General features: G+C 37.4%; 1 protein-coding gene and 1 non-coding gene across 8 annotated transcripts in view; one reads left to right on the top strand and one right to left on the bottom strand.

Annotated features, from left to right (window-relative positions):
• Stxbp5l (syntaxin binding protein 5L) overlaps positions 1–26,632 on the top strand; it is a 307,493-nt gene that overhangs the window by 5,570 nt on the left and 275,291 nt on the right. The gene's annotated exons all lie outside the window — the stretch shown is intronic.
• Positions 25,925–26,066, bottom strand: LOC115030289 (small nucleolar RNA SNORA48). Its single transcript, XR_003835876.1, has one exon. It is a non-coding gene; the product is annotated as a small nucleolar RNA SNORA48 (small nucleolar RNA).

Below are 26,632 nucleotides of genomic sequence, written 5' to 3'. Positions count from 1 at the left end.
CACTAGTTTTTATGGGTATGTTTTACCGTGAAATGGAATTCTTGCTAATCTAGCAGGTTGACTAAGCTAAAATTAGTTTGGAAATTTCAGTTATGAGGTATTCTATTGGGCCTTCATAGTAGCCATGTAAGGAAGGCAGAGCTATTTAAATCCTATTGATAAAACCTAAGAGGTCAGAGAATTTAAATCCTGAGGTTTTTCAACATAGCTAATAATTTCAACTCTATTTTTTCAGTTCTTACATCTAGAGTCTTTTTTTTTATTTCATGAAAAGCCAATATGATAAATTCCTAAGGAATCTGGAGACGTTGAAAAGGCAGATTTCTTTCCCTTAACTCTTCATTCAAAATATGCTAAATATGATCACATCTCTTCACTTTCTATACCGCTACCTAGATCAAAGCCCCCCAAATTTCCTGCGTGGGCTGCTACCATATAGCATTCTGTGTTCTCTCCAATTTCACTCAGGCCTCCCTACAATCTTGTTTTTTAACTGGTAGGAGAAACCTTTTATAATTTAAATCATATACCGTTCCTATTCAAATTCTCCAAATGGCTTTCCATTTCTCATAAAAATAAAATAATAAGGCCAGGCATGGTGATGGACACCTTTAATCCTAGCACCTGGTAGGCAGAGGCAGGCAAATCTCTCTGTGTGAGTTCCAGACCAGGCATTTATAGACAATGGGACCCTGTCTCAGCAAATAAGAAAAACAAACTTAAAGTTCTACTATAGCTTCTAAAGCTGCAGATCACCTGCCTCTTGACAAAAACTATTTCCGACCATTATATTTTTCATCCTCTCACTGACCTGGTCCTTCTTGCTGGTTCTCAACCATAACTTCTTCCACAAGGCTTTTTACATTCATTCTTTACTTAGAACAGCCTGTTCCCTACCTCATCCCAGACTCCTAGGTTGTTGCTCTTTTTGCTTTATCTGCCTCCTTCACACCATTCAGTACTGAGTCTGCTACCATTTCAGAGAGGGCCTCATCGACCAGTGCTCAGCTCAACTCCTTCACTCTCTACTAGCATTAGGATAACTTTGTCTTGGTAATTATTAGAGTAACTCATTAGTAAAAGGTCGTGCACGTGTGTGCTGTTTGCTTTTCTCTTTACAATATAAACTCCACAAAGGCAGGCATTTATGTTTTAATATACATATCCATTATGTATAGAACAGCACTTTCCATGTAAAATGTAGTCAGATTCTTACTGAGTAAGTGAATGAATGAAAAGGAACAGGAAAATATTACCTTATTCACAACAAAGTAGATGTTATTTTAAACCATTTCTTGGGAAAATATTTTTGTGAAATAAACTATTACAGAAAGAAAAGAAAATCATTGAGCGGGCTTCTACGTTATAGATGTGGTATATAATTTTAAAAAATAGTGGGGGGCTATAAAGTAAATTTATTTTAGGTTTTATTGTATAGAGTATTAAGAACACTTTTGTTTCCAAATACCCAGAGAAATGGTTCAAAGTATTAGATTGATAATCCCAAGCACATGAGATGTTTCAGATCTAATTTTAAAAACTGACAAACTAAATATATGACTATTAACAGATGTCATAATCACTAAAATTTTGTAAAAGCTCTTAAATTGGTTAATTCACTGTTTATAAACATTTATAAAGCTTTTAAATGAATGATCACAGTGTTAGAGCCAATATATAAGTAACTAGTATAATTTCTGATCTATAGTTGTAATCCTTATACTAGATAAGACAGAAGACTCTTCCAAGCAAGAAAATAGACATAAATTAGAAGTTTATACATGGGCTACAGTGAGTTAGGATTTTTAGAACTCTGAAGAGTTCAGAGATCCAGATCTGGATGTATGCCTTCCTACTATCACTCTCTCAAGATTTTCACTGTCTTCTCATCTCCTGATTTCATGGGGTTTCACTTGTGTGGTTACATAACTGAGATTGACACAAGGACATAGCCGTAGCTTCATGTTTCTGTAATCTTTATGCATGAGAACATCAGTAAAGGATTCCCTGAAAAGCACTGATCCACTTCTGTAGTTACAAACTGGTAGAATACAAGTTAGGATCACTTACTATGGGTACAGCTACAACAACTGACAGTGGCTTCATGACTATGTCACTAAAATTGACAGTAGAAGAGGGATTGCCCTGAAAACATGCATGTTTTCATGTGTGTGCATAGATGTGTAAATATTCAAAATTAGTGAGTATATATACACATAAAATTGATGAAGGATGATGCCATAAATTTGGAAAAAAAAGAGCAAGAAGGCATATATGTGACAGTTTGGACGTAGGAAAGGAAGGGGGAATGACACGATTATACTGTAATCCCTCAAAATAGAAGAGATAATAAAAAACAATGGTGATGGGGAAAATCAGGAATAATCAAGCTATAATCAGAACTGAGGTGTTAAGAATCTGAAAAACCAAAATATAAATCCAGTTTTAAAAAAATAATCAAAGCCAGATTGTTCTAGATCCTAGACTTTCCATTTGGCTTATTTTGAGAACATAAGAGTGAAGGGGCATGCTTGAGTAAGGGGTTATAGATAGAGGAAGCATGTTAAAAGTCATCATAGAGAACAGTGTCCACAATCGATCCTTTGGTGCGCATGTATTATTAACAAATAGGATTAATGAACTCATTTAGTGTGGAATTTCTAATGTTCCTAAAGAAAACAGTGTTGTCAATAATGTTTTGCTTATATGTTTAAAAGAGTTAATTTAAAATATTATATAAGTAATCTACATACTTATCTATAGGATTATTTACTAGTAAGTAAGTGAAATTCTTATTTCTTGAAGTTTTGTGTATTTTTCCATATATCCTTCTGGTTTCACTTGAAGATGTGATTGCAGAAAAAAAAAATCATAGGATTAAATTTATTCACTTTCAGTACTATAGTGGTTGTATTGATTTGCTAAGTTATAGTTATGTAAAAACATTTGCATAAGCATTTAATGATCACATTCAGGTGTGGAAGCACATGCTTGTAATCATAGAACTTCTGAGGTTGTTGCAGGAGCATCACAAGTTCAAGACCAGTCTGGCTATACATGAAACCATGAAACTTCCAATCAATTAAATAGACAAATTGGGGCTGGGCAGGTAGATCAGTGGTTAAGAGCGCTGGTTGCTCTTCCAGAGGACTCAGGTTCAATTCCCGGCACTCACAAGGCAGCTCACAACTGCCTGTAACTCCAGTTCTATGGGTTCTGATACTTTCTTTTTTTTTTTTTTTTTTTTTTTTTTTTTTTTTTTTTTGGTTTTTCGAGACAGGGTTTCTCTGTGTAGCCCTAGCTGTCCTGGCACTCACTTTGTAGACCAGGCTGGCCTCGAACTCAGAAATCCACCTGCCTCCGCCTCCCGAGTGCTGGGATTAAAGGCGTGCGCCACCACGCCCGGCTCGGGTTCTGATACTTTCATACAGACATGCATACAGGCAAAACACCAATGCACATAAAATATAAATAAATAAATCATTAAAAAGTCAAACAAATTAAAAGATGCCTAACATCTCTAAATAACATATACATATCCAATAAAAGTATGATATACTTTCCTTTGTTAAAGTCTTTACATTTAAACTTTTTCTTTTTTTTTTTTTTGAGAATTAATTTTTTTATTAGGTATTTTTCTCATTTACATTTCCAATGCTATCCAAAATGTCTTCAATACACTCCCCCCCCCCAACTCCCCTACCCACCCACTCCCACTTTTTGGCCCTGGCGTTCCCCTGTACTGGGGCATATAAAGTTTGCAAGTTCAATGGGCCTCTCTTTCCAGTGATGGCCGACTAGGCCATCTTTTGATACATATGCAGCTAGAGTCAAGAGCTCTGGGGTACTGGTTAGTTCATCATGTTGTTCCACCTATAGGGTTGCAGATCCCTTTAGCTCCTTGGGTACTTTCTCTAGCTCCTCCATTGGGGGCCCTGTGATCCATCCAATAGCTGACTGTGAGCATCCACTTCTGTGTTTTCTAGGCCCCGGCATTGTCTCACAAGAGACAGCTATATCTGGGTCCTTTCAGCAAAATCTTGTTAGTGTATGCAATGGTGTCAGCGTTTGGAAGCTGGTTATGGGATGGATCCCTGGATATGGCAGTCTTTAGATGGTCCATCCTTTCGTCACAGCTCCCAACTTTATTTCTGTAACTCCTTCCATGGGTGTTTTGTTCCCAATTCTAAGAAGGGGCACAGTGTCCACACTTTAGTCTTTGTTCTTCTTGAGTTTCATGCATTTAACAAATTGTATCTTATATAAACTTTTTCTAATAAGAGAAAATTGAAAAATTTATCCCTAAACATCAAAATGTTTTTACTAAAGTTTCTTATCTGTAGTGATGCTTTTTAAAAAGTTTTTTGAAAGGGATAATGTTTCTTAATTTATTTTTTAATGCCTGAAGGGGCAATCTTTCAAAATGTGTAAAATGCTAGTATTTTAAAATATTTACTAAGTATGTTGTAGAATTTTTCCTAAGTGTTTGGGTAATGCTGAATGATTAACTTTTTGATGACCAAAGACAGAAGTTACATTTAAAGGATCTAAAGAAGTTGACTGTAAACAATAAAATATAAAACGAAAAAATGTATCCTATAGACTCACTGTGATAATTAGGAAGACAGATCATTAAATGAAAAATAAATGGTTACTTAAGGGATGGGCAAGAAGATATTTTGACATTTTGACATTTGAAAGGAGCCTTTACTTTTAGGTACAATTTGAAAAATGATCATGATATGTATTATTCTCAGCTAGTCAACTAAATGTGGAAATGGTTGTTTTTTGTTTTTTGTTTTTTTTGTTTTTTTGTTTTTTTTAAGGAGTTGATTTACTAGTCAAAATTACCTTTGATACTGTCCTGGACTTCTGCATAAAAAGGAGCGTATGATTTCAGTTCTTTTGAAGGCATTAAATTGTCAACTGATAATTCATTGTACTACAAGATGAAGTTTTTGATTTTTGAAATGGCCTTCTAAATGCAGTGATATCCTTGAAGGGGTTGGGAAGTATAAGTCCATCTGAGCAGAGCAGTTCTATTGTTTTGTGATGCTACTATGGAGTAGGTTCTGCTGAGCATGCTAGGAAACAGAAAAATGTAATAGGTTTTCAAAGAAAGTTTGAGCCTTTGTTCACATCAGTTCTCCCGTGAACCTGATACTTATTTTACATTTTCTACCTACTTAGATGTCCACTCACTGTAAACATCTCCCCCAGACTCAACACGGCTTCTCAAATTCCTATACTAATCAAAAATTTCAAATGGTCATGTTTTTAGTCAATTCACAACAAACACGTTAGATTGAACACTAAGCAATCCAATCAAATTTCCTGACAGCAAACTAATTTCACTGCCTTTATTTGGGGAAAGTGTCAAATTTCTAATGTCACTGGCATAACAACAAAAATATATGGAAAAATTGTGATTTTCTCTAACAATTCTCACTTTATTTGGTATTAGATAAGTTTACAGAACCGTCATTATAAAACATAGTTTTATTTACAATGAAGATATATATTAGCTCCTAACAAGATGTTAATTTCATGCCAATGTTAGTTAAAGTAGGATAGAATCTTCAGTTTATATGCAATAATATTAACCTTCTAACATAAGATATGTTACTAGAAGGGGAGAGGATTAGACTCAGTCTTAAAACTCTTAAGTGAGACAATAGGAAGTTTGAAAAGGACACTTAAACCCAAAGGACACTTAAAGTTATAGATCCAGAGAATAGCAAATTGGTTCAAGTCGGCTTTAATTCTAACTTAGATTTCTTCCAAGCTGTAGCCTACCCAAGGCTCAACTCACAGGGTAGATACCCTTGAACTGAACTGGGTGGCCTTAGAGGATGACCAGAACATAGATGAAGAGCATACTTTACATACTAAGTTCTATTTACAAATCCTATGCTCACTATGCCTATCATATAATTATTCAAAAGGTTCCTGAAATTGTTTCTCTGCTATCTTGTGACAATTTTTCTTTTTGAATTTTTTTTTCCATCTTAACTAAAATTGCTCCAACATTTGGGGGTAATAGTCAATGTTTTTGTGCTTTGTAGTGGCTATGCAGCTTAATTTGGTGACATCATTTATGTATTTATGAATTTAAAATTGTTTTCATTAAAGTTTTTTGGATACACTATAAATTGGTCATATTCTTACCTTTCCTTCAACTCCTCCCTTCCTTACCTTTTTACCCACCCACAACGTTATATTCCCTCTCTCTAAAACAAGAAAGAAAAAGCCAACAAAAACCAAAAACCAAAACAAAAAAGTCAGACCAAGAAAAAAAAAAGGGCCAAAACAAAATGAACTCTCCCCAGCAAACAAGTAACAAACAAGTAAACAAGCAACAAACAACTAAACAGTACATGCATTTGCTTGGCCAGCTCCTCCTGGGCACAGGGCCTGCCCTGGAGTGTGACTGATATACCATACAGTGCAGTGACACTCCCTGGAGGGAACTGATTTCCCCTTTCCCTGAATGTTCTGATTGCAAATAGCTTCTTGGCCAGGAAAGGGAATTTGTGTCAGCCTCTCATTCTCACTGCTAGGATTTTGTCTGGTTTGAACCTGTACAGGCCTTGTGTATGCTGACACAGTTTCTTAGTTCATCTGGGCATCTGTCTTGGTTTTTTTTCTGTTTCCTCAGAGGCATTCACCACCTCTGGCCCACCTTTGGCCCTATAATCTTTCTGCCACATATCCTGCACAGATCCTTGAGCCTTGAGGGGAGGGGTTAGATAAAGACATCCCATTTAAGACTGAGTTTATCTTTAAATGTTGTCTGGTTGGGGTTCTCTAGAGGTGTTAATTCCCAACTACAGAAAGAAGTTTTTTTCTGATGAGAGTTGAACATGCCTGAGATTTTTTTGGTTGATGTTCCGAGTTATTCATTTTTAAATTTAATTCCAATTTAAGTTTTCTTTAGTGATTCTATTTGTTGTTGTTAAATTCTACTTTCATATCTTGAGTTGTTTTTATTATTTCATTTAACTGTTTGTATTCTCACCGTCTTCATTAAGGCGTTTTTATTTATATCCTCTTTAAGTTCCTGGAACATAGTCAAAATTGTTATTTGAAGTCCTTGTCTCATGTTTCAGCAAAATTGCTCTTGTCAAGGCCTATTGCAAAGGAGTTGCTGGCTTCCAGAGGAGGCATATTACCTTGTTTGTTCATGTTTGTGTTTCTGCAGTGAGGTCTAGGCATCTGGAATTACATCATTTGAAGAGTTTCTTTGTGTAGATATCTGGTTTCATCTTTGTTGGGTGGATATTCCTTTCTTTGGCTGATACTGTGGACTCTGAGTCCTAGCCAATTGTGGTGGCTGTGGGATCCCTGGTAGAGAGTGATTCTGTGAGTCAGTGGGAAGGTGACATCATTTATTATGTAAGCAGCATAGGTTTATGTCTCACTCTCTACCAAATACTTTAAAAATAAATTTTCATATGACAATGTATTTTCTGTAGGTATTCTGGCTGTTCCTCTTTACCCACTTCCTGCTCCTAAAATTGCTTTTCCCTTTATCATTTCTCCCTCTCTCCCTCTCTCTCTGTATACAGAGTAATAGATCTCACTGTGACTATTTCATATTTGCATATAACAGTGATTCTCAACCTTCCTATTGCTTGGCCCTTTAATACAGTTCCTCAGGTTGTTGTGACTCCCCAACCATAAAATTATTTTTGTTGCTACTTCATAACTGTAATTTTGCTACTGTTATGAACTGTGATGTGGCTATTTTTGGAGATAAAGGTCTGCCAAAGAGGCTGTGCTCCACAGGTCGAGACCCACTGGCATGTAACATTTTGATACCACTTACGACTTTATGGCCCTTTCCCTTCCTTAATTCAACACATTTTGTCTCTTTGATAGTCCCCTTCTGCTTTGATGTCATCTCACTCTCTTTTTATACTCCACACGAGAGAAACCATGAAAATATCTTATTTTGTCTAATATGTTCTCTGGCTACATTCATCTTCCTATAACGAGTATGTTGTGAACCATCCTGATTGATTCAGAATATTTTACTGTGTGTCTATATCACATTTTCTTTAACCATTCACTTATTCATAGGCTTCTAGGTTCATCCCCAAATTTTACTGTTTTGTATAATGTCCAATAAGCATAGACAAGCAGATAATATGCTGTCTTTTTATTCCTTTAGGCATATATGAAGGAATGGTACAGCTGTATGGTATGGCATAGTTCATTTTTAGTTTTTAAAGAAATTTCCATGTTGATTCCATAGTAATTAAACTAATTTACAACACTACAGTGTATAGGAGTTCTTTTCTTTTTAAGGTTAGTGCGCAGAGTAATGGACTTCATCATCACTCTTATGTGCCATATATGTGTATATGTATATCACATACATATATGTATTATATACACATATATACAAGTATATTGCATACATGTATGTATAGATATGTATGATTAAGCACATTACTTTGTGTACTAACCTTAAAAATATGTGTGTGTGTGTGTGTGTGTGTGAGAGAGAGAGAGATTGAGAGAGAGAGAGAGAGAGAGAGAGAGAGAGAGAGAGAGAGAGAGAGAGAGAGAGATTGATTTCTTGTGTCCTTAATAATAGTCATTCTACTGGGGTGAGCTGAAATCTCGGTGTAGCTTTGATTTGTATTTTCCTAATAGCTAAAGATATTGAGCATTTTTCATATTGTTGTTGGTCATTTTTATTCTTTTGACAAGAGTCTGGTTTGTTTTTTGTTTTTGTTTTTGATGGTCCTTGTGTTAAAGTCATGGCCTCATAATGCTGGGTAAGCACTCTGTTATGCATCAACACCCCCAGCTGTGCCTGTTTCTTTGGCGTTTTTTGAGTTCTTTATGCAGTCTAGCTATTAATCTTCTGTCAAAAGAATAGCTGGCAAGGATTTTTCTCTCTGTTTTGGAGGTTGTCTTTGTTTCCTTTGCCGTGTAAGACCTTCCAGAGCTGATACAATCCATTTGTTGATTCGGGCTATTATTTCCTGAGCTAATGGAATCGTATTCAGTAAGTTGCTTGCCATTGCTACAGGTTTCCTAGTGTTTCAAAGTTTCAGACTTTATAATAAAAGTTTCTTTCCTCACTTTGAGTTGCTCTTTTTATAAGACGAGGATCTTCTATGGGGCATTTTAATTGAGCAAGCTTTTTTTCTTTAAATAGATTTGAGAGAGACAAGCACCCCTGCATAAACCATTATATATTTTTGAAATTAACAACTCATGCCATATGTCACTATTTATTTTCTATTTGTTATGGAATTCCCTCTTGTTTTATAATGGATCAAGTTATTTGCTGCTGACCTCCCTCTGTCCTCCTTGGTGCTTCTGCTCTTTTTGAAGCATCTTATAGTTTATTTGCACGTTTCCTCTATGTCCTTTGGTCACCTTGATTTTCATGTATATTCTCTTGCTTAAAAGTTCTTTTATCCCCAAATGAGAGAACCTAAAAGATGTCTAAAACCTTTTTTTTGGTCATGATTTCACTCCCTTAAGTGAGTCTAATGATTTTTTGAGATCATTGACACAGAAAATAACTCTTTGATTCATAGTTTCTTTTTCACATAATAACCTCCTTTGAAAGGACTGCAAATGATTTAAACTATTTGCTCAGTGAATCATTAATGTTTTTGATCTAATATTACTAATGCAATAATTTCTATCATCATAGAAAGCAGCATCATAGCCAAGTGTGGTGGCACATGCCTTTAATCCCAGCACATAGGAGGCAGAGGCAGGTAGATGTCTGTGAGTTTGAAGCCAGCCTGGTCCACAAAGTGAGTTCCAGGACAGCCAGGGCTGTTACACAGAGAAACTCTGTTTTGAAAAACAAAACAAAACTAAAATCAGGATCATACATTTGCTATAATTTTATTTTGGTTTTTCATTTTTCCACACTGATTATTTCATCCTGAGGAAAAGTTATAGATTAAAAAGTTTGGAGCAAAAGAGAAATATCAAGCATTAAATATTGGGAGTTGTCAGCTAAAAATAACACTAGAGTAGAAGAGAGAGAGGGAAGTGTCTGAGGTATAATTTATACAGTATATACTTCACAGATTTTAATATTCTATTCAATGAATTTGACATTTTATGTTCTTTATATCTCTGTAGTTATCGGGCAACATAAAATGTAGGATTTCTTAAATAGTCTTAAATTTCCCATCTTTCTATAATCATTTTTCCACTTGTACCCCTTTCTAGAATCATCTGAATTGACTTTTCATTGTAGCTTTATTTTTTATTGAAGTTTATATAAGTAGAATCAGATATGTAGAACATGAATATAAGTGCCTTTCATACAACACAGTTTAAAAATTTATCTGTGCTGTTAAATGTACCAGTAATTTGTTCCCTTTTATTTGCAAGTAGTAGTTCACCAATCTTTTTTGGAAATTATATTTTTTTATATTGACATGCTCAATGTCAAAAATACAGCAAGATAGATAGAAAATACAAATTATCTATATTTCAAACACTTAAATATAGGCAACAGTTATTGAATTTTAGATCCATTTTAGTACTTTTAAAAAGTAGGTCTTTTTTAATTTAAAAAGAACACCATTCAGATAATAAAAAAAGATTGCTATATTTAGAGATCGCAATAACAAGGGACTCGACAAATATCAGTTGCATGCAGCTGAGGATGAAAAGCAGGTATGCCAGTGGAAGAACTTTGTAGTGAAAAAATAAAAAGAAGAAGAAGAAGAAGAAGAAAAAGGCAGGTTTCGGATACAATGACGTGGAAAGTTATTTGCAGGCTAAGTAAAATTGAGATAGCATATGTGGTTTGTATGGGACACATCTAACTTTTATAAGTATTAAATTATAAGTGCTGTGGGGAGGAAGCTGCAAAGCTTAGGGGATCTGGTAGTCACTGACTACTGGTTTATTACTTTGGGCTCATTACAGAGGAGCTTGTGGTTTGAGTTCTTGGATTGGTTGTTGTAAGGATGGGCTTTAGTTTCCTCAGCTAATTGTTATAGAAGTTCTGAGTCAGATACTATTTTATTTGTTCAGCCTTTGTATATTGTACAATAAGTCATTAAACTATATTTTTGTATGCTACAAATATATTGAAGAGATTTCCACACTCTAGTGTTCACTGTGGTATTATTCACAGTAGCAAGGATGAGGCAGTGTGTGTGTGTATGTGTGTCTGTGCGTGTGCATGTGTGTGTATTCTATCTATCTATCTATCTATCTATCTATCTATCTATCTATCTATCTATCATCTATCTACCTATCTATCTATATCTTTTTTATTTTAAATATTTTTTTATTATGTATTTTCCTCAATTACATTTCCAATGCTATCCCAAAAGTCCCCCATACCCTCCCCCCCCCCCCACTCCCCTACCCACTCATTCCCACTCTTTGGCCCTGGCATTCCCCTGTACTGGGGCATATAAAGTTTGCATGTCCAATGGGCCTCTCTTTCCAGTGATGGCCGACTAGGCCATCTTTTGATACATATGCAGCTAGAGACACGAGCTCCGGGGTACTGGTTAGTTCATAATGTTGTTCCAACAATAGGGTTGCAGATCTCTTTAGCTCCTTGGATACTTTCTCTAGCTCCTTCCTTGGGAGCCCTGTGATCCATCCAATAGCTGACTGTGAGCATCCACTTCTGTGTTTGCTAGGCCCCGGCCCTGTCTCACAAGAGACAGCTATATCAGGGTCTTTTCAGCAAAATCTTGCTAGTGTATGCAATGGTGTCATTGTTTGGAGGCTAATTATGGGATGGATCCCTGGATATAGCTGTCTCTAGATGGTCCATCCTTTTGTCTCACCTCCAAACTTTGTCTCTGTAACTCCTTCCATGGGTGATTGTTTCCAATTCTAAGAAGGGGCAAAGTGTCCACACCTTGGTCTTTGTTCTTCTTCAGTTTTGTGTGTTTTGCAAAATGTATCTTATATCTCCGGTATACTAAGTTTCTGGGCTAATATCCACTTAGCAGTGAGTACATATCATTTGAGTTCCTTTGTGATTTTGTTACCTCACTCAGGATGATGCCCTCCAGGTCCATCCATTTGCCTAGGAATTTCATAAATTCATTCTTTTTAATAGCTGAGTAGTACTCCATTGTGTAAATGTACCACATTTTTTGTATCCATCTCTCTGTTGAGGGACATCTGGGTTCTTTCCAGCTTCTGGCTATTATAAATAAGGCTGCTATGAACATAGTGGAGCATGTGTCCTTATTACCAGTTGGAACATCTTCTGGATATATGCCTTAAAACCAGTAAGTTACAAAAGAATGAAATCTTATAATTTCCAACATCATGGATGTGACTGAGACCATCACTTTTGCTGACAGGTCAAGTATAGGAAGAAAAGTACTGTGAGATCTCAATCACATGAAGAGCATGAAGCAGTTGATCTATAGAATTTGAGAGTAGAACGATGATTACCAGAGGCTGGGAGAGCAGAAAGGAAGGGATAGGGGAAGGTTAATCAATAGTTACTGTATTATAGGTAGGAAAAGGTTGCTCTAGTGGGCTGTTGTATAGTACGGTGTGTACATGTGTAAGAGACTCTTCCTGGAGAAAGACAATACACCATGGCTACTCGAGAAAGCAGAGCTAAGCAGACCTAAGTAATGATTGTACTAACCAAAAAGCCTACTTCAATAATGGTGATAACTGGAGAAAGCTATGTCCATGGAGCATTTTGCACAACTTGCAGACAGCTCTATAGGTCAAAAGAGGTTCCTCTCGGTAGGAGGACTGTTCAGAGTCTCCTTTCCCGCAGTTATTTAGTCAATACAAAGCTGGGTAAGGTCTTGGAGAATCTTGCAAGTTTCCATTGTCCCAGAACTGTGCCATTTTCTTTACATCCAGTTTCTATGACCTTGCCTCTCCCTCAAGGAGAGAATGTTTCAATGTGAAGGAAGGTGCTATACATAACTGATAATATACAGTGCATTTGAAAAGCTGGAAGAAAGGATTCTGAATCTTTACCAGAAAGCACAAATGGGGAAATAAATGTAGGCAGCCAGATTTAAATAAATATAAAGCATATATTGATATTGAGTTTTATCCCACTAATGCATTTATTTGTACACCATTTGCCTTTTAGAACTATAGAAACCAAGCTCAAAGACATAAAGATCAATGGTTATCTATTAATTGTTTTGCCATCTTATGTGTTTGAGAGTGATGATTAATTTTCATTGTCAATCTGGCTGGATTTAGGATCACCTAGTAGACACAACTCAGGGGCTGTATATGAGGGCGTTTCCAGAGAAGTCTAACAGAGGTGGGAAGACCTCCTGTGAAACTGGCTGGCACCATTACATGAGCTGGCATCCTGGACTAAATTAAAGGAGAAAAAGGAAAAGTGAGTGGGGTATCACTTTTCATTTCTCTCTGCTTCCTGTGAAATGTTATAAAAACAGCAATGAGAAGAATCACTATTACAATGAATTGAGATGTAGCTATACCTCTATTTTAATAAATGGCTCATGATATTTAATCCAATATGATAAATGTTTCCCCTAACCATACCAAAATCCTTTTGTTAATGTCAGTCATATTTTTTCCATTTTTTTTTTCTGGTGCTGGAGATTGAGCTCAAGGTCTCCTACCTGCTAGACGAGTACTCTGCCACTCACCTACATCTTTAGCCCTTGAATGCTAATTTGTAGCCAACAAATGCCTTCGCACAGTTCTTTTGCCTTTTTGTGTTAACAAAGCAACGAATGTCATCTTTATATTTAGCAATTTCATCCTGGAATATTTATATATAATTTTTATAGTCTTTAAAATGGTGTGACATATTTTCCAAGATTCTTTTGTGATTATAGGGTTAAAATGATTGTTTTGAAAGAAAATTAAATAGGATAGATGCACTCATCAGCAATAACCAAAGGCAGTCAAGCAAGCAATACTACTTTTGTATTTATTAAATGTAAAATATCTTGGTAAACTTTCTGCTTCATAGACAGCACGTGTTCTCATCCAGAGTAGAGTTGATTAGACTGTTCAGAGGAAAAAATTTGATTGAAAAAAGTTAAGTAGAAATTTAGTTTTCAGTTATTATCAAGGATACTGTTTGATTTTGATGAGTGGTTCAGGAAAGTGGCATTTGAAATGTCCTTTGAGGTATCTGAAGTGAAATGAGAAAGGGAAAAATACGTTAAAAGTTACATTGCTTGACTTCACTGAGAAGAGTTAAAGCAGTATAATCTTGCATTTTCTGCTTTCTGCCTTAACTTTTTAAAAAATATTTTTTATTACGTATTTTCCTCAATTACATTTCCAATGCTATCCCAAAAGTCCCCCATACCCTCCCCCCCCCACTCCCCTACCCACCCATTCCCACTTTTTGGCCCTGGCATTCCCCTGTACTGGGGCATATAAAGTTTGCATGTCTAATGGGCCTCTCTTTCCAGTGATGGCCAACTAGGCCATCTTTTGATACATATGCAGCTAGAGACACAAGCTCCGGGGGTACTGGTTAGTTCATAATGTTGTTGCACCTATGGGGTTGCAGATCCCTTTAGCTCCTTGGGTACTTTCTCTAGCTCCTCCATTGGGGGCCCTGTGATCCATCCAATAGCTGACTGTGAGCATCCACTCCTGTGTTTGCTAGGCCCCGGCATAGTCTTACAAGAGACAGCTATATCTGGGTCCTTTCAGCAAAATCTTGCTAGTGTATGCAATGGTGTCAGCGTTTGGAAGCTGATTATGGGATGGATCCCCGAGTATGGTAGTCTCTAGATGGTCCATCCTTTCGTCACAGCTCCAAACTTTGTCTCTGTAACTCCTTCCATGGGTGTTTTGCTCCCAATTCTAAGAAGGGGCAAAGACACACTTTGGTCTTTGTTCTTCTTGAGTTTCATGCGTTTAGCAAATTGTATCTTATATCTTGGGTATCCTAAGTTTCTGGGCTAATATCCACTTATCTGTGAGTACATATTGTGTGAGTTCCTTTGTGATTGGTCTGCCTTAAGTTTTACAATGAGTTAGAAACATGAAGAAGACATGAAGTATCACTTCTAGCAGAGGCCCAATTGGCAATTTAAAGCTGCTGGGAGAGAAGAGTTAGTTGTTTTTCATACTCCAAGTTTTTAGTATCAATGTTGTAAGAGCTGTTTTGGGTAAATGTGGATCAAATATTCTTCCTAGTCTAATCTGATTGACTGTATTCCAGAGTGACCCTGAGAAGAGAAAAGTTTATTTTCAAAGGTGTTTAGCTCATCTAGAATGACCTTTTTTGTGTGTAAATTCTCTATCAAAAATCAGAAGTACTAATATAGGTGTCTGTAATCTAGACTTACTCTTTATTTAAAATAGAAATTTGAGGTACATGAGATCACTTGATCTCATTTACACTCAATAGTGAAGTGCTCAATTGCTTTTTATCTTGTCATTCAATTTAGTGGGAAATCTTGACTCTCTACCTCATGTTGAAGTCATGCTAATTTAAGGCTTTTCAAGCCCTTTCTGTCCCAATCTTACATTTGTATGGGACAAATCAGGACACTCTTTCATTTTTAAGATAGAGTTAAAGAATTGAAAAGCCATGCAGCCTTGAAGTTATTAGTCAAACTATGTTGTGGTTTTGTGGTTTAGTGACCTTGGACAATTAATCAACCTTTCTAAGCTCCAGTTTTTCCATTCACTTATGACACCAGGCAATAAAAATTCATGAAAATTAAAAGAGATATTTCTTACTGTGCCTGGTACATAGCAAACATGTGGTAACATTTGTCTCGGGGGGTGGTGATTCTGAAGAAAAGTATTGTTGTTTCTAATGTAGTAGTTCATTGTGACTAGCAACAAAAAGGCTGATATATGGGATGTCTTCTTTGATAGAATACAAAAGTTATGTTTCTGTAAGTACGCTGCACATTTATAACCTAGTTGTAGCAAAGGTTCACAATGTCCTTTCTCCTATTTCTGGAGGATAAGGAGGTACCATTTAAAGAAAATAAAATGAGACTCATGCCTTTAATCCCAGCACTTGAGAAGTGAAGCAGTCAGAACGCTGGGAGTTTAAGGCCAGCCCAGTCTACCTAGTGAGTTCTTGAACAACCAGCACTACATAAAGTGACCCTATCTCAATAAAATTAAAGTAAGTAAATAAATAAATAAATAAATAAAATGAGAATACTGAAATGGTTGAAAATGATTTATATTTATACTAACAATTGTATAAGATATTTTAACAGGCTGGTTGAAATACAAGTATGTTCATGGGGAAATATGGCTAAATCATATTTAGTAGTCTAGCATCATAAATACGCATATAAGTAGTCTGTTTCAATCAAGAACTCCTTTAAAGAAATACACTTATGAGAAAGAAAAGTAGAAATAATGGTATATTATGTATTTTAAAGTTGACTATGGTTCCCATTGTACATTCAAGTAAACATATAGATAAAATTGGAAGAATGATTTTAGTTTATAGCTTTAATTTTTAAAAAAATTCTTTGTTTTTTATAGTGTTTTACTATGTATCTCAGGGTGGCCTTGAATACACAATCATTCTGCCACAGCTTCTAGAATGCTGGGATTATAGGCATGTATCTCTACTTTTGGTAATTTAAAAGTGTTTTTTTTTTTTTTTCAGGGCTGAAACATATTTTATGATGACCAATTTCCATTTTATTGTCTAACAATGAGAAAGATCTTTAATCTCAAAGGCATTTGATTGATTGCTAGATATTTAAATACACAAAATGGATCCAATATGTCTATTTCTTTCAAGCATGATACAGGAGTAAGTTGTAGAATATTAAGTTATAGAATGCTGAGATGCTAAATGGCCTAGGGAGGGAAAAATTAGTGTAGCTAGAAAGAAAATAAATTTCAGATGAGTAGAGTTTAATTGGAAATGCTATTGTAGTAAGAGAGATATTATGGGCTTAATATCTAGAAAAGATACCCTGGGTGAATCGAACAATTGCCAAAGTTTAGTTTTTGAAGGAGTTTAGAAATGTAAGACTATGAAGTTTATAATTTATTGGGACTAATTGAGAATAATTTCTCAAGGTGAAGGTGAAGGAAGAATAATATATCCAAGGTGTATTACGTATTGAAACAAGAATTTTGATGACATCCAAGTTGCTTATAGATCTCTGAACAGAGATTAAACATATAAGACAGATGCTAAAATCATCTAAAATTGGAAAAGAAGAAACAACTAATAGTACAAATTTTGTACAGAACTGTCTGGTTGTAATAGAGATTTTAGAATCCTTCAGTTCTGCGTCTTTTTATTGAGTAATAAACAGATAGAATTGAATGTCTTTTAGGGGTTTATTGATCGCTTGCTTATTACAAGTATGATTGCATTTTTATTTCTTCTCTAATACATAATGATGTGATATGAGAGAAACTATGGGATATAAAAACATTCTAAAAGGTGCCTTTCATTTTTAATTAAAGAATTATCACATTTATTTGTGCACGTGGACGGCATCACACAGCTTGGGTTGGTTATTCTGTGCCACCATTTAGGTGTTGGGCATTATTAGACTTAGGTTGCCAGTCTTGGCAGCAAGTGTATTTGCCTGCTGAGACATCTCACTGGCCTGAGTTTAATTTGAATTTAATTCCTTCATATTTTGAAAAGGTACTTCTCTGTTAAGTTTAAGTAGTACAAATTCAAATTCACATAGTATATGTTCAATCTACAAGGCACAATTAAAAAAAAAACACTTCACTTATGAATCTTAGGTATTTTTGAAAATTAACAGTTGATTTAAATAAGTTACTCATTATGTGTGTTGAACTGTTAAGAAAAACAAAATCTTTGACCTTGAGTAGTTTATAATTAAGTAGTAGAGAATCTGCTTTCAGAGTAGGCTTAGCCAATGTTGGCATGTGTAACATCTCTTCTGTTTTGTGTCAAAAATATGAGGGCTCATTATTTTCTATCACTTTAGCATATGGTGACAATCCCAAAGCTATTTGGGATTTCTCATCAGTGAGAAAAAATGATAATAGTAGTTACTGAGAATTTTTATGGTCCTTCATTTGTACGGAAAATTGAAATATTACCACCAAATACAGAGATAACTATGTATTGATTTAAAAATTATTTCAAGAATTTTATTTAATTTATTAAATCTATCATAACTATATTTTTATATAAATGTTTTAAAAATACTGCTTATATACAGACAATGTTGGACTTAAAATCCTGGATATTTAATCATAGCCTTAAGCTTTGTGAAAGACTGAAAATTAAAGGCATAATCTCTTGTTTATAAAGGAGCTTGGAATTTATTTGGGGGATCCCCCAAGATTCTGCAGTCATTCTTTAGACACAGTGGTTTAGATAGAAGCCAAACTGTGCTATTGGTTTAGGATCTTGGCATACATTTCTTAGAGCAGTGAAGCTGTAACTTGGGATTTGAGAGGGGGGTGGGGCGAGCAAGTAGGTTATTTGTAAAAAACAATACTAACAATTTAGATCTCATTTTTTGGTATGTATAAACATATTTCCCACTGATATATTTTAAAAGATACTTTGAAAATAGATACGTTGGCAGCTTCAGTCACAGAACAAACATAAAAGTTCTTAGGTATGTAAACAAATTTGTTCTTTAATACTAAATTCTGATGGGAGTTTGTTGTCAGAGCTACAACAAAAACTAATGACATCAGCTCTAGTCTCCTAATAGAATTCTAACAGTGGTAATGTCTGTAGTTTTACATAAACATTAAAATTTATTAATAGTATCCTGATATTAGTAAGGATTATATAAACTTATTCCAAGGTATTAATACAGTTTTCTTTTACCAAGTACTTTACATACTGGAAAATAAGTTGTTCAATGACACTAAATATAACCTTTGTTTGTAGGTCTTTAAAAAAATATTTCAAAATTACAACTACATATATAAATGGTTTCATCCTAATTTTATTAGTCATTATTCCTATTATAGACAACTTACTGATTTTTATTTATTTAGTTTGTATCTAAACTTTCTCTTTCTTCCTCCATGGTTGGAGACTTATTTAATTGAAAATTGTTTATTCTGTAAATGTTTACTGATGACATTCCAGACATACAATCAATGAATGCATCATTTTTTCTATTTTTTTAATTGAAAATAGATTATATTTTGATTAGTTTCCCTTCCCACAATTCTTCAGCAATTCTTGCCACTTTATATTCTATAAAAGTAACCTTTATTAGCCTGATGTAATTGTCCTCTCTGAGGCTTACTGCCTCTGTCTGCTAACCTAGGCCTTGTCCTGGAAGCTTCTAGCTTTCTCTTCTTTTCTTGTCTTTTCCTTTTTTTTTTTTTCCTTCTCTTTTCTTCTTTAAAGATTTATTTATTTTATGTATATGAGCATACTGTTGCTGTTTTCAGACACACGAGAAGAGGGCATCAGGTCACATTATAGATGGTTGGGAGTCGCCATGTGGTTGCTGGGATTTGAACTCAGGACCTCTGGAAAAGCAGTCAGTGCTCTTAACCACTGAGCCATCTCTCCAGCCTTCTAGCTTTCCTACAATCTAATTTAGGCATAGAATGTTTTCAGCCTTTGAGACTTGCTGCTAAATAAGCTCACCCCTTCCTAGTTCTTTCTGATCTCAGACTGGCTGACTCAACTCAGTTGTTCTGGCTAAGCTCCTCTCCAAGCTGACTGATTCAATCTGGCTCTCTTAGCTTCGCCTGAATTTCTCTGCTTGGCTTCATACTAACTTTGGCACTATGTTCTAATCTTCTGGCTCTTTATTATTCTCTGGCTTGTTCTGTCTTTACCTGTGTCTAGCTTTTTCTCTCTTCAACCTGTCTCTGTGAAATTCTCCTGGTAAAATTGCCTCTTTCTTTTCTTCTTTTTCTCTCTGCATTGCTCTCTTAAGTAGCTTTCCTTTCCTCTCTCTTCTCATGAAAGTTGGGCATATCGTATTCTGTTAAAAATCATTTAGACATCACTTTAAAACATGGGTGCTTTCTTCTATAAACTAACTTTACATTCAATGTTGAGATTAAAGGTGTGTACAAAGGGTGTTTCTGTATTCCAGCCAGAGGGATTAAAATTGTGTGCTAAGGGCTGAGCCACACCACAGCTAGAAATGGGTATTTTCAGTAAATAATATATTCTTGGGGTTCACAGCGTGACAAATATTCTGCAACAACACTCATACTGGCAATTATTAACTAAAATTTAAAAGTATATTCTTTTATAACTTCATATATATATATATATATATATATATATATATATATATATATATATATATATATAATGCATTTTAGTTCTTTTCACCTCTATGACCCTGTTTCACTTCCCTCTCCTCACCTAGCATTCTCCGCAACTCTCTGTACAGTATTATCCTCTGAACCAGACTACCACCATCTTTAGTTCTGCTGGGCTTGCTCACAAAAGACCATCATAGCTGGGCCTACTGACTATTTACTGTCCCTCACAGAAAGGAAAGGGTGGGGAAGATCATAGGACTATTACCTGAGTATCTAGCTGTTTCTTCCAACTAGTCTTTTTTTTAAATTAGGTACTTTCTTCATTCACATCTCCAGTGCTATCCCAAAAGCACCACCCCCCCAACTCCCACTTCCCGGCCCTGGCGTTCCCCTGCATCGAGGCATCGTTCCCCTGCATCGAGGCATATAAAGCTTGCACGACTAATGGGTCTCTCTTTCCACTGATGGCCTACCATGCCATCCTCTGATACATATGCAGCTAGAGACACGAGCTCTGGGGGTGGGAGGGGTAGGGGAGTGGGGGGGGGAAGGGAATGGTTAGTTCATATTGTTGTTCCACCTACAGGGTTGCAGATCCCTTTAGCTCCTTGGGTACTTTCTCTAGCTCCTCCATTGGGGGCCCTGTGATCCATCCAATAGCTGACTGTGAGCATACACTTCTGTGTTTGCCAGGCCCCAGCATAATCTCACAAGAGACAGCTATATCAGGGTCATTTCAGCAAAATCCCACTAGTGTATGCAATGGTGTCAGCATTTGGAGGCTGATTACGGGATGGATCCCCGGAAATGGCAGTCTCTAGACAGTCCACCCCTTCGTCTCACCTCCAAACTTCATCTCTGCAACTCCCTCCATGGGTGTTCCGCTACCAATTCTAAGAGGGGGCAAAGCGTCCACACCCTGGTCTTTGTTCCTCTTGATTCTCATGTGCTTCGCAAATTGTATCCTATATCTTGGGTATTCTAAGTTTCTGAGCTAATATCCACTTATCAGTGAGTACATATTGTGTGAGTTCTTTTGTGATTAGGTTACCTCACTCAGGATGATGCCCTCCAGGTCCATCCATTTGGCTAGGAATTTCATAAATTCATTCTTTTTAATAGCTGAGTAGTACTCCATTGTGTAAATGTACCACATTTTCTGTATCCATTCCTCTGTTGAGGGGCATCTGGGTTCTTTCCAGCTTCTGGCTATTATAAATAAGGCTGCTATGAACATAGTGGAGCATGTGTCCTTCTTACCGGTTGGAACATCTTCTGGATATATGTCCAGGAGAGGTATTGCGGGATCCTCTGGTAGTACTATGTCCAATTTTCTGAGGAACTGCCAGACTGATTTCCAGAGTGGTTGTACAAGCTTGCAATCCCACCAACAATGGAGGAGTGTTCCTCTTTCTCCACATCCTTACCAGCATCTGCTGTCACCTGAATTTTTGATCTTAGCCATTCTGACTGGTGTGAGGTGGAATCTCAGGGTTGTTTTGAGTTGCATTTCCCTGATGATTAAGGATGCTGAGCATTTTTCCAGGTGCTTCTCTGCCATTCGGTATTCCTCAGGTGAGAATTCTTTGTTTAGCTCTGAGCCCCATTTTTTAATGGGGTTATTTGATTTTCTGGAGTCCATCTTCTTGAGTTCTTTATATATATTGGATATTAGTCCCCTATCTGATTTAGGATAGGTAAAGATCCTTTCCCAATCTGTTGGTGGCCTTTTTGTCTTATTGACGGTGTCTTTTGCCATAAGAAGCTTTGCAATTTATGAGGTCCCATTTGTCGATTCTCGATCTTACAGCATAAGCCATTACTGTTCTATTCAGGAATTTTTCCCCTGTGCCCATATCTTCGAGGCTTTTCCCCACTTTCTCCTCTATAAGTTTCACTGTCTCTGGTTTTATGTGGAGTTCCTTGATCCACTTAGATTTGACCTTAGTACAAGGAGATAGGAATGGATCAATTCGCATTCTTCTACATGTTAACCGCCAGTTGTGCCAGCACCATTTGTTGAAAATGCTGTCTTTTTTTTTTTTTTTTTTTTTGGATGGTTTTAGCTCCCTTGTCAAAGATCAAGTGACCATAGGTGTGTGGGTTCATTTCTGGGTCTTCAATTCTATCCCATTGGTCTACTTGTCTGTCATTGTACCAATACCATGTAGTTTTTATCACAATTGCTCTGTAGTACAGCTTTAGGTCAGGCATGGTGATTCCACCAAAGGTTCTTTTATCCTTGAGAAGAGTTTTTGCTACCCTAGGTTTTTTGTTATTCCAGATGAATTTGCAGATTGCCCTTTCTAATTCGTTGAAGAATTGAGTTGGAATTTTGATGGGGATTGCATTGAATCTGTAGATTGCTTTTGGCAAGATAGCCATTTTTACTATATTGATTCTGCCAATCCATGAGCATGGGAGATCTTTCCATCTTCTGAGATCTTCTGTAATTTCTTTCTTCAGAGACTTGAAGTTCTTATCATATAGATCTTTCACTTCCTTAGTTAGAGTCACACCAAGGTATTTTATATTATTTGTGACTATTGAGAAGGGTGTTGTTTCCCTAATTTCTTTCTCAGCCTGTTTATCTTTTGTGTAGAGAATGACCATTGATTTGTTTGAGTTAATTTTTTTGCCAGCTACTTCACTGAAACTGTTTATCAGGTTTAGGAGTTCTCTGGTGGAATTTTTAGGGTCACTTATATATACTATCATATCATCTGTAAAAAGTGATATTTTGACTTCTTCCTTTCCAGTTTGTATCCCCTTGATCTCCTTTTGTTGTCGAATTGCTCTGGCTAGGACTTCAAGTACAATGTTGAATAGGTCGGGAGAAAGTGGGCAGCCTTGTCTAGTCCCTGATTTTAGTGGGAATGCCTCCAGCTTCTCACCATTTACTTTGATGTTTGCTGTAGATTGCTTTTTATCATGTTTATGTATGGGCCTTGAATTCCTGATCTTTCCAAGACTTATCATGAATGGGTGTTGGGTTTTGTCAAATGCTGTCTCTGCATCTAACTAGCCTTATATAACTATGCCCTAGTTGCACTTGGTGTTGAGGACATATGAAGGGAAGGAATTCTATCTATGCAGCCACAGGGAAGTCGTCATTTATACTGGGTACACACCTTCCGGTGTGGCTACTTTACAGTCCTGTACTCCTCCCTGTAGCCCTTTACCCATTGCTGTCTTAATAAGCCGTATACACTCATTGGTTCTCTTGAGTAGACTAAAGCAGAATTATCCTGTAGTTTGTTGGAACTATAGGAGGAGGGTGGATGTTGTTTACATCTTTTCTGGGGAAGGAATTTTAACAACACAACCTCTGCAGTATGAAAGCTCGGCATCAGGGAGAAGGCTTCAGTTCAGTTCTAACTTGATTTCTCCATGTCCTGTGACCAAAGTGTGTGCTGTTTTCAGCAATGGGATCTTACTTTCAGTTTCTGGTTGGCAGTCAAGAGCAATCACAATGTTGCATACTGGTTCTTGGGCCTTTAATAAGCCCTCCCTGACCAACAATATATAGAGTAGTATTATACACTTTCTACTGAGATATTTTGCTTAACAAACTGTGGCTTCTGAGAGAAATATTACCCTACATACAGGGAACCTCTGTTCCTACATTTAAACTTAATTTTTTTAAATAAGCTTACAAAATGGTAGGTTTATTTATTAATTTTTAAAATTTTATTGGATATTTATTTACATTTCAAATGTTATCCCCTTTCCCAGTTTTATCCCCCAGAACTCCCCATCCTCCCTCCCTCCCTCTGCTTCTATGACTCTGTTCCCCTACTCACCTACCTGCTCCTGCCTCCCCTCACTCAAATTCCCCTACAATGGGGCATTGAGTCTTCACAGGACCAAGGGCCTCTCCTCCCAGTGATGCACAACAAGGCCATCCTCTGCTACATATGTGTCTAGAGCCATGAGTCCCTTCATGTGTACTCTTTGGTTGGTGGTTTAGTTCCTGGGAGCTCTGGGGGCCGGGGGGTCTGGCTGGTTGATATTGTTGTTCTTCCTATAGGGTTGCAAACCCCTTCAGCTCCTTCAGTCCCTTCTCCAACTCCTCCACTGGGGACCCCATGCTCAGTCCAATGGTTGGCTGCAAGCATCCAACTCTGTATATGTCAGGCTCTGGCAGAGCCTCTCAGGAGACAGCTTTATCAGGCTCTTGTCAGCAAGCACTTCTTGGCATCCGCAATAGTGTCTGTTTGGTGACTGTATATGGGATGAATCTCCAGGTGGGACAGTCTCTGGATGGCTTTTGCTTCAGTCTCTGCTCCACATTTTGTCTCTGTATTTGCTCCCTCTTCTAAGAAGGTCCGAAGCACCCACACTTCTGTCTTCCTTCTTCTTGAGCTTCATGTGGTATGTGAATTATATCTTGGGTGTTCTGAGCTTGACTTTTTCATGATACTTACTCTTCATTATCTGTTTACCTCTCCATTTCTCTACCCTCTCATCCCCTCTCCATCTAGACCTCTTCTCCTACTATCTCCCTTTCCACCTTCATGCTCTCTGTCCTTTACTGTCCTCCTTAGGTCTTTCCCCTGACCCGCAGACATTTTCTAATTTCCTGGCTTATACAGATAAACAGAAATTAAAGGTTTGGTTTGTGATATCTGCATCTGAGAGAGAAGATGAGATATTTATTTTTTCAAGTCTTGTTACCCCATTCAGCCCAGGACCAGGAGTCAATCTCCTGAGTGCTGCAGGCAGCAAAGGTCAGGGACAGCTCACCTGCTGTCTTCAGGGCCAGCTCTCCACAGGTGGTCAGGGGCATGAAGGGGAAGGGATCATGCATACCCACAGCAGGTGAGTGGCCAGGCTAGCTCTCCTGCTCTCTCTCCCATCAGTGCTGGCTCACCTGTGCCTCTGTCACCAAGCTCAGCTCTGCTGTGCTGTCCAGGTAAGGTACAGGGCCCCCTCTCCCAAGTGCTGTAGCTGGTGAGGTGTAGAGCTTGCTGTTCCCAGCTCATGACCCTGTGGGCAGTTTCCTGACTGCTAGAGGTGATGAGAGGGAGTGGGCACATTACCTCTGTGCCTGTGCCACCTCAGGGCAGATGAGTAGCAGGGTTAGCTGTCCCATACTCACACCCTCGAGCCTGCTCACCCTCACCACCAGAGTCAGCTCCATTGTGCAGCCTGAGTGAGACACAGGGTCCACTCTGCCAAGTGCTGCTGCTGCTGAGCGATGGGGCAAGCTAAACTCTCTAGACCATCTCACCCAATGAGGGGCGTGGCCAGTAATGTACAGCCTTTAAACATCCACAGTGTTGTCCTGAGCAGGGACAGCTCCATGTTCTCTAATGGGAATATGAGATGCAGACATTGACACTGCTGCATAACCACAGACTCAGACATGACCTCCGTGACAGGTTGGGCAGGGTCTCACCACAGCCTCAGGTGGTAGGGTTTGTCACTTACAACAAGCTACTATTCTCCATCTTAGGGTCTCCGGTTCCATTTCTCTTCATACAGCTCAAGCTACTTCACTTCTCTTTCTCTTCTGCCCGACCACCACATACTCACATGTTGTGATGGCTCCCACTGTAGGCTGGTGGGCACCCGGGTGACATCCTTCATCTGTGCTGTTATGTCATGCAGCAAACGAGTGTCTGTGCCTGCATGAGCTGTGTGCTAGAGGGCAGGTCTGTGGGTGGCATGACAGTCTGCAGGTCTCTGTCTATCTTCTTCCTCCCGTGCTGCAACTGCCTGGCTTGATTTGATTTGATTTTTATGAGTCCGAGGCATAAGACAGCTTTGGCCACCTAGCCAGGCATCAAGCTAGGATGAACAAAGGACTGCCATCTGCTCTGCCTCTGACTGATATCAGAACATCACCAACAAGGTGTTTTTTTTGCCCATTGTTAGAGGGTACCTATAAGTTTTATAATTTCATCTTTCTTTGCATCTGAATAACATTCCACTGTGTATATACACTGCATTTTCACATTGCCCATGCATCAGTTGATGATATCTTTGCTGATTCCAATTTCTAGGTAGCATAAATAAAGCACCAATGAAACCCAATATGTCTGTAGTAGGAAAAAGAGTCTTTTGAATCTACATTTAGGAGCAGTGTATCTGAGTCATATGTTCATTTTATTTCTGGCTTTTTGAGAAACCTTCACACTAATTTCCATAGTGGCTGCACTAGTCCCATCAGCAGTGGACAGGGACCTTCCTTCCTCATTCACATCAGCATTTGTTGTCAGTTTTTCCTTCTTGAGTTTAGACATTCTTATTGGGGAAAGATGAAATCTCAAAGTAGCTTCATTTTGTATTTCCTTGATAGCTGAGGATGGTGAATACTTTAAAGGTATTTCTCATGACTTCTTCATTTGAGAGCTTCCTATTCAGTTTCCTAGCCCATTTTTTTTTAACTGGGGTTTTCTTGGTGTTTAGACTTTTTAAATTCTAGACATTAATCCTTAGGTGCATA

This window comes from Mus caroli, unplaced genomic scaffold (assembly GCF_978045245.1).
Source record: "Mus caroli unplaced genomic scaffold, Mus_caroli_1 scaffold_17, whole genome shotgun sequence".
Taxonomy (NCBI): domain Eukaryota; kingdom Metazoa; phylum Chordata; class Mammalia; order Rodentia; family Muridae; genus Mus; species Mus caroli.
This window is presented reverse-complemented; position numbering and strand designations above follow the sequence as displayed.